Source organism: Lactuca saligna, chromosome 4 (genome assembly GCF_052625555.1).
Source record: "Lactuca saligna cultivar CGN05327 chromosome 4, ASM5262555v1, whole genome shotgun sequence".
NCBI classification, from domain to species: domain Eukaryota; kingdom Viridiplantae; phylum Streptophyta; class Magnoliopsida; order Asterales; family Asteraceae; genus Lactuca; species Lactuca saligna.
Window position 1 is genome coordinate 54,054,262 of NC_136420.1, and position 7,808 is coordinate 54,062,069.

The 7,808-nt window shown below is 41.3% G+C and overlaps 1 non-coding gene across 1 annotated transcript; it reads right to left on the reverse strand.

Annotated features, from left to right (window-relative positions):
- Positions 1 to 2,522: 2,522 nt before the first annotated feature.
- Positions 2,523 to 2,629, reverse strand: LOC145044501 (small nucleolar RNA R71). The gene has a single exon (XR_013681449.1). It is a non-coding gene; the product is annotated as a small nucleolar RNA R71 (small nucleolar RNA).
- Positions 2,630 to 7,808: the final 5,179 nt, after the last annotated feature.

A 7,808-nucleotide genomic window follows, 5' to 3' on the forward strand; every position in this document is an offset into this window, starting at 1 on the left:
AAACGGACGATTAAGACACTTGAGGATGTGCTGCAGGCTTATATGTTGGATTTTGGAGGGAGTTGGGATACTTACCTCCTATTGGTCGAGTTCTCCTACAATAATAGTTACCATGCCAGTATTGATCGACCACCATTTGAGGTGTTGTATGGAAGAAGGTGTAGGACTCTGGTTTACTTGGGGGGGGGGGGGGAGGTGATATGTGCATAATTAGTTAATTATTTTATATATATTCTTAGTTATTTTTGGTTAATTATGAGAATAATGTGGACAAAAGGTACTTAAAATGCTTTGAATTGTGTTTTCAGTCCAAAGGATATGCTTGGAGGCAAAAAGGAGAAAAGGAAAGCAAGTGAAGATTAAAGAGTGAAAGAAGGATCTACTCGGCGAGTAGATCGACCCTACTCGGCGAGTACACGACGATATACCAGAAGATAAGTACGACTGCTAATTCAAGACGGATAAGTATGCACCTACTCGGCGAGTTTATTCTGCTACTCGTCGAGTACCCTCTGTTTTGGGATATCTTTAAAAGACGAATCTTTATCCCATGGGACAGAACCCCTGGCGATTTTTGAAGGATTAGCTGCGACTAAAAGGTTCAGAAGGCGCTAAGGAACCCTAAGCTTCAAGAGTTGGAAGAATTCAAGCAATTAGGTTAATTCTACCACTTAGACTTAGGAATTAAACATGTTTGCTTTCATAAACTTTGTTTTTGTGTTTGTTTCTACTGCAACTATGAGCTAAACTCGTTTTTGTTTCTATTTGGGGAATACCAAAGAACTCCTATGGTTTAATTATAAATTCTTGCTTAATTGTCTATTGGTGATTTATTAAATCAAGTTTGTTAAAGAACCTTATGTATTAATCACTACTATTTTCTATTAATTGGAAGGCAATTAGGTTGCATGAACATCACTTAATTGTTAACCTCATATATCTATGTGAATGCTAAAACGTATGCTTGGAAGTAATGAGTATGAAACTAAGATTAATAAGAAAATAGGAAGATTAATGTGTGAGCTTGTTTGAGAAACCATCAACAAGAGGTTAATTGAATTGATAACTTAATTAACCATTACAAATCTTATTTAATCCAAATAATTAATCTAGGGAATTAATTAGTTTAAACACTTGATCAACGCTTAAATTAGTTAATTGTCTAAGGGTTAGGAGTAATGAATATGAACCTAACTATTATCATTGGTAACCAATAGCAATTAATCTACTTTAACGTAAATAACCATAGGAGTGAATTGGTTGAACCTAAATAGAAACATCTTTATCAAATTTGGTGAATAGTTGTTGCTTTAGTTAATTAGTTAATTTAGTTTGTCTAAGTTTCTAGTCTTGCAAAACTAGAGAAAAACCATTTACTTTTATTATTTGTTTTAGTAAAAATTAGCTATTAGTTTAATTGTCGTTCCCTTAGTTCGATACCTTACTTATCAATCTATACCACTTAAAGACAGGTTCACTGCCTTTGTGTGCTCAAATTATTAATAAAAAGTAGGGATAAAACTAGTTGAATTTACACACATCAAGTTTTTGGCGCCGCTGCCGGGGAACGGTTCTAAATAATTAAGCTAATTCCTAATTTTTTCGATCCTTTGTGTGAGTTTACTTGCATAAAGTTCATTTATTGCAATTTAGTAACTGGTAATTAGGTTTTAGTATCTATTTTAGTTAGGTTAAAACTTAGATTTTTTTTTTTTGAAATATCACTGATACTCACCGAGTGCACTCGCACCTACTCGGCGAGTAACAGTTTAGTTAGCATTTTTTTTTAATTTGTTTACAATCTTTTTGTTCTTTTTACACTTTTTATTTGATCAATTTCAGGACTTTCATGACCAGAGGAGCAAACACACCACTGGTACCCCCGTTTGAAGACCCCGAATCCGCATTGAAAAGAAACAAAGGGAAGGACGTGGAGAGTTCAAGCACACCAAAGAAATCACCATTGTCCAACTTGAAGACTGTTTTTGGGAAAAAGAAGAGCAGCAAATCAGGAGCTTCTAGCACTTCCTTGATAATTGAGGAGCCAATTCAAGAAGATATTGGATACGAAACCGAGGAAGAAGAGGAGGCAAAGTACGAACAAGAAACCGAATCGAAGGAAGAGTTAGCATTCACTATGGCTAACATTGATGAAATTCCCATGGGAGAATGGAAGAAGAGGATGTGCGACGACCATGGCCCGGGACTTGTGCAACCCGCAATTCCCGCAACTGCCACCTTCGAGCTAAAAGGTCATATCCTAGCTTCACTCAAGGAAATACCTTTCTATGGGAAGGATCATGAAGATGGCTACAAACATTTGGATGAAGTAAATGATGTTGCTGATTACTTCAACATTCCAAATGTAACCCGCGAAACTCAACTACTTCGGATGCTTCCGGTAACCTTCAAGGGTGCTGCTAAAGACTGGCTCAAATCACTTCCCCCCCGGGTCAGTCACTACTTGGGCCAGAATGAAAGAAGAATTTATTGATCACTTTTGCCCACCATCCAAGATAGCCAAACTCAAGAAGGCCATTGCAAACTTTGAACAACAAGCTGGAGAGTCATTATATGAAGCGTGGGAGAGGTACAAAAGTCTGCTACGAAATTGCCCACACCATGATCTAAACAGCCAGCAAAAAGTTTCCATCTTTTATGATGGAGTCAATGTCATGACCCGGCAGTTGCTAGACTCACAAAGCCCACTTACAAAGAAGCCACCCCCGGTGATTAAAGAATTGATTGAGGAATTCTCTAAACACTCTAGAGAATACCACAACCCTAGGAATGATGTCACGAGGGGAGCCGCATACGCTGCTACTGAAGATCTATCCGCGGTCATGGCCATGTTAAAAACCATGGATAGGAGAATGGACAAAATGGATCAAACTATCCATGCCATACGGGTGGGTTGCGAAAATTGCAATGGACCTCACCTCACTAGAGATTGCGATTTGGATGAAAACAGCAACAAAAAGGCACAAGTATGTTATTCGAGCGGTGACCGGTATGATGAGGACTGGCGCAAACAAAAGAAGGAGTGGCTGCATTACGAAGAGTACAAGAAGGCCAAGGAGGAGAAGTACAGACAAAAAGGGAGAGGCTTTTACCAAAAGGAGGAGCCGGTGCAAGAAAAGAAGCCAAGCTTGGAGGAAATGCTAACTAAATTTGTGGCCGCTTCCGAGAAAAGACATAGTGACCACGATGCTGCTATCCAAGAAACAAGAACAATGCTCAGGAACCAGCAAGCATCCATCCACAACATAGAAACGCAGCTTGGGCAACTTGCTCAACACCTAAACCAAAGGTCACCGGGTGAGCTTCCTAGCAAAACCGAGAACAACCCACAAGGCGCACAAGTAAATATTGTTACCACAAGAAGTGGGAAGATTATTACTCCCCTGGCCCCCATTCGAACTGAAGCAACCAAGGACTCACAGAAGGAAGGAACGGAAGAGCAAGTCGAAAACCAACATTTATAATCTGAGAGTCCTACTCGCTGAGTAGGACCGATGGACTCGGCGAGTACCTCTGCTAAAACAAATGAACAGCCACCCTTGAAACCATACCAGCCTCCAATGCCATACCCAGCCCGAGCCAAGAAAGAGAAGCAGGAAGAGGAATATCAAAAGTTTCTAGATCACATTAAAACTCTTCAAATCAATATTCCTTTCATTGAAGCCGTCATGCAAATGCCCAAGTATGCAAAGTTCCTTAAGGAACTCCTCACTAACAGAAGAAAGATGGAGGAAGTGCAGAAGGTAGTACTTAATGAGAATTGCTCCGCCGCAATGCTAAACAAATTACCAAAGAAGAAGGGTGATCCGGGGAGCTTAACTTTGCCTTGCCAATTTGGCAACTTGACTGCAATTCATGCCTTAGCTGATTCTGGAGCAAGTGTGAACCTTATGCCATACTCGTTCTTTAAGAAGCTGGACCTCCCGGAGCCAAGGCCAATTCGGATGGCAATTCATTTGGCAAACAAGACTGTTACTTTCCCAAGATGCATTTGTGAAGATTTGCTAGTGAAAGTAGACAAATTTTTCTTCCCGGCTGATTTCATCATTCTCGACATGGAGGCGGATCCACAAGTGCCAATCATCCTTGGAAGACCCTTCCTCAACACCGCTAGCGCTATCGTAGACATGAGAGATTCTAAGCTCACATTGCGAGTTGGGGACGATTCAGTGACATTCGGGGTAGACCAAGCCATGAAGTACTCAAGGAGTAGTGATGACACGGCGTTCTCAATCGACATGCTTGACGAATTATTGGAAGAAGACATACCTGAAGATTCCAGCAAGTTTGCAGCTTTTGACGAAGTATTTAATCCAGAAAAGGACTTATTAGAGATTGAAAGACTGTTGGAAGAAGCGGAGTATGAAGAAATAAAGAACCAAGCTGAAAGCCCTACTCGCCGAGTAGACCCGATCTACTCGCCGAGTACATCTGAAGAAAAGCCAGAAGTCGTGAATGCCGCCACCAACTCGCCGAGTACCAAACCTGCACTCGGCGAGTCCGTCACTATGCACAACAAATTGGAGCTCAAAACACTACCTGACCATCTGGAATATGCCTTTCTGGAAGAAGGAAATCAGAAGCCGGTGATTATAGCCTCGGATTTGTCCAAGACGGAAAAGGATGAGCTTGTACGCGTGTTGAAGAAAAGGAAAAGAGCCATCGCATGGAGCATCTCCGACATCAAGGGAATAAGCCCATCCTACTGCTCTCACAAAATCAATTTAGAAGAAGGAGCAAGGTCGGTGGTGCAACATCAAAGACGATTAAACCCGAACATGCAAGAAGTCGTCAAGAAGGAGGTAGTCAAGCTTTTGGATGCAGGAATCATCTACTCCATCTCCAATAGTCCATGGGTGAGTCTGGTCCAAGTGGTGCCCAAGAAGGGAGGAATGACGGTCATTACCAACGAAAAGAACGAGTTAATTCCAACGCGAACGGTAACCGGTTGGCGAGTGTGCATCAATTATCGAAAGCTAAACGATGCCACTCGCAAAGACCATTTTCCCCTTCCTTTCATAGATCAAATGTTAGAGAGACTATCGGGCCATAGCTACTATTGCTTTTTAGATGGGTTTTCAGGGTATTTCCAAATACCCATAGACCCAATGGACCAAGAAAAGACCACCTTCACATGCCCCAGTGGGACTTTCGCCTATAGACGCATGTCATTTGGACTATGCAATGCACCTGCGACATTTCAAAGGTGCATGACTGCCATATTCCATGATATGGTGGAAAAATTCATGGAGGTCTTTATGGATGACTTTTCTGTATTCGGATCTTCTTTCAATGACTGCCTCACAAATCTTGACTTAATGCTTGCTAGATGTGAGAAAACCGACTTGGTCCTAAATTGGGAAAAGTGTCACTTCATGGTCAAGGAGGGTATAGTTTTGGGACATGAAGTCTCTAAAAAGGGAATTGAGGTGGATCGGGCAAAGATAGACACCATTGCCAAATTACCCCCACCAACTAATGTGAAGGGCATTAGAAGTTTTTTGGGACACGCAGGTTTTTACCGGCGTTTTATAAAAGATTTTTCCAAAATCACGAAACCTCTAACACAATTATTACTAAAAGATGCAACCTTTAATTTTACTAAAGAGTGTTTGGAGGCATTTGACTTTCTAAAGGAAAAATTAACTAATGCCCCGATCATTATAGCACCAAATTGGAACTTACCCTTCGAGATCATGTGTGATGCTAGTGACTATGCACTAGGAGCGGTCCTTGGACAACGGGTTGATAAGCACTTTCAACCCATCTATTATGCAAGCAAGACCTTAAATCCTGCCCAAGAGAATTATACTACTACCGAAAAAGAACTGTTAGCCGTAGTTTATGCTTTTGATAAGTTTCGCCCTTACTTGGTTTTGTCTAAAACCACTGTTTTTACTGACCACTCGGCTATCAAGTATTTGTTTTCCAAACAGGATGCCAAGCCAAGACTAATACGCTGGGTGCTGCTTCTTCAAGAATTCGATATCGAGATACGAGATAAGAAAGGAATGGAGAACGTAGAGGCCGATCATTTATCTAGGCTCGAGAACCCGAAATTGCAAGAAGATAAGGATGGAGACGACTTTCCGGATGAATACATAATGGTGACCGTGGGAGAGGAGCCATGGTTCGCAGACATAGCTAACTATTTAGCTACAAATTACGTCCCGAAGGATTATAGTAGTCAGCAAAAGAAGAAATTCTTCGCGGAGATCAAATATTACTTTTGGGACGATCCATACCTCTTTCGAAGCTGTGCGGATGGAATTATAAGAAGATGTGTGTTCGGGAAGGAGAGTCGAAGAATACTAGAACATTGCCATAGCGGGCCCACGGGAGGATATCATGGAGCACACTATACCGCAAAGAAGATCTTTGACATTGGGTTCTATTAGCCTAATTTAGGCTAATAGAACCCAGTAAATTAAAACCTGTAAAAATTATTATTATTCATCATTTCATCTTCACACTCGCCGAGCATCTCCTCTCAGCCACATCTCAAGGGTTCTTCAAGATTTCTTCAATTTTCTTCTTCTTTCTCTTCATTCAAGCAACAAGGTAACATTTTTACCCTTTAATTTTATGAAAGGTCCAATCTTTATCACATATCTCCCCATATTTGGTATGATTTCGGATTTGGGGAGTTTTTCCCAATTTTTAGGGCTTTCATTTACTCATGAATTAGAGGTTATTTGGAATAATTTCTTCAAGATCTATGGTTAGATACACAATTACAACAAAACCCTATGAACAAATTGGACTATTACACAGATTACACAGATCCGATCTCGATCTGTCAGAATGTTCATACTACTCGGCGAGTATGTTCGTGTACTCGGCGAGTAGGTCCCAAAAAGATAAAAAGTTTTCCTATTTTTAATTATGGGGTGTTGTTTGTTGCTGTGTTTTTGGTATGTTTATGCAGATAGAATGGCAAGGAGAGGACAGTCATCACGTGGAGGAGGCCATGGTTATATGCCATGGTTAGCCTTTCAACAAATCACCTCTAAATCCTCCAAAACTCGAGCCCTAAACAGGTTGGAAGCGCTGCGATAGAAAGAAATCCACCTACCCACTGCAGTGGATTGGGGATGGATGGGCAATGTCGGCTTGGAAGAGGAACTTACTCCATATTTGGTGAAAGATTGTAACTTGGGATATGCCAACATCACTTGTGATGGTTGGTTGCAATTGTTTAAAATCCAAGAGCTAGTCTACGCGGAGTTGTGTTGGGAATTCTTTGCTACCATTTCATTCCGAGGTGGTAGTGAGTATTACAATCCAAACACGATCTCGTTTTCTTTAGGAGGAGAGCTGCGACAATGCAGCATGGTTGAGTTCTCTTGGCGGTTGGGCATCTACGATCAAGACATGTCGATGACGGAATACTTTGAAGCCTTCTTGGAAAATACCCACAAAGAACTTCCCGAGGGGGTGGTGGCGTCGACATGGTGGAGTACAATTGCTAACCGGGTCTACATACTTTCCACTGCTCAAGAAGGTCATATCCGTTCTCCAATCCATCGACTCATTCACCGATTCGTTGCAAGCACGATCAATATGCGGAAGGATGGGGATAAAGTGCCCACCCTTGATATCTTTTACTTGTGGAGTATTATCACTCCCGATGTCTTCTGCAACCTTTCATATTGCATTGCTAAATTTCTTGCGGAGGGAGCGGTTAAAGAGAAAATAAACTCGAAGATCAATGGGGGCATGTTCATTACTTGGCTTGCGAGATCATTTGGGATCTTGGAATTGCCGCAAGCTCAAATGCTAACGAT